Source organism: Meriones unguiculatus, chromosome 17, assembly GCF_030254825.1.
Source record: "Meriones unguiculatus strain TT.TT164.6M chromosome 17, Bangor_MerUng_6.1, whole genome shotgun sequence".
NCBI lineage: Eukaryota > Metazoa > Chordata > Mammalia > Rodentia > Muridae > Meriones > Meriones unguiculatus.
The window spans coordinates 35573049-35574515 of NC_083364.1; positions in this window are offsets into that span (position 1 = coordinate 35573049).

Here is a 1467-nt window from a genome sequence, read left to right on the forward strand (position 1 = left end):
ACACACACAAATAAATTGAATTAAATAGAAATAATGTATTTATTTATTTATTTAGCATGAGCGTGCTAAAGTATATTTTTACACAGTAACTGGGTTCATGACCGTGATAGCGGTCTAACGTTCGTTCACCATATAATCTTAGGAAGAGCAAAATTCTGGAAACCTCTCAGCGCATCCGTGGTACTTCCGTTTGCTGTGGACAGGCTACAGCCGTTATGTAAAGGGTGGGGCCGCCTTCCCTGAGGTGGGAAGATCCCTGCGACATATTGTTGAGTAAAAAGAGCAGGTTATGAAACAGTATGTGGTTCCATTACCATAAGTCCCCACACTCACACGTGGCGCCGTCTGGAAGTCTGTTCACCAAACTGTTAACAGTGACTCTCCTCAGTTGGTGGGATTTAGGGTAAGTTTTACTTTCTTTAAACTTTATTTTTAGTTTCTGGAAACTCTACATTCTGAATTGCAAAATGTCTAAAGTAAAATTGCTGAGGATGTAGTTCAGTGGTATGAGCGAGGCCCTGGGCTCCAACTCCAGCTCTGCAGTGAAGGAATGAATAAATAAATAAAATCCTTTTCATTCTGGAATGGACAAGCAGATGGTAACAGTAATGACAGCAAAGCCTTCCACTGTCACAAGCACAGGCACCTTGCCTCTGCCGAAGGAGCCAGTCCTGGAGCCAGTCAGCCCAGATGTGCGTGCAGCTGTGCCATTGGCCACATGACCTTGGAGAAGGCACTGCTCTAGAGCAGCTGTTCTCAACCTGTGGTTTGTGACCCCTTTGTGTGTGTGTGTGGCAGGGGGAGGAGTTGGCAACTGATCCTTTCACAGGGGTGGCATATCAGATATCCTGCATATCAGCTGTTTACCATTCCTAACAGCGGAATTACAGTTATGAGGTAGCAACGTAATAATTTTATGGTTGGGGAGGTCACCACAACATGAGGGACTGTATTAAAGGGTGGCAGCATTAGGAAGGTTTGACAACCACTGCTATGGACCCTCCTCTTCCTCCCTAAGCATCCACTCCACCAGCTAGTTGAAAGGAGTCTTCTGGAAAGGAGGAGGGGCCCAGGCAATCCCAAAGGCCCTGAAGATCAACAGTGTCCCAAACTTTGGCCCCTCCACCGCCTGCTAGGCAGATGGGAGAAAGGGAGGTCATTCTCACCTGATGAACTGAAGTCCACACTCAACTGGACCAGCCTCAGGTGCCCACTGGCCCAGGAGAGGCTGGGAAAAGCCCAGATCAGACAGGTGGCTCAGGAGTAGGGGGACCCGAGAAAACTCCTCCAGGGCGATCCGGCCCACCCTTTACCTGACCCATTTCACTTACAGTGCTCCGCCTCCCTCTGCTTCCTAGGTCACAGGCTTGTAGGCACCTCCATGTATCAGTGTGCCCCAATAGCTTGTCCTGTCCCCCATCTTGCAGGAAACCAAGGTTACAGGGAACAGGGCTTTCTCCCGGTGGC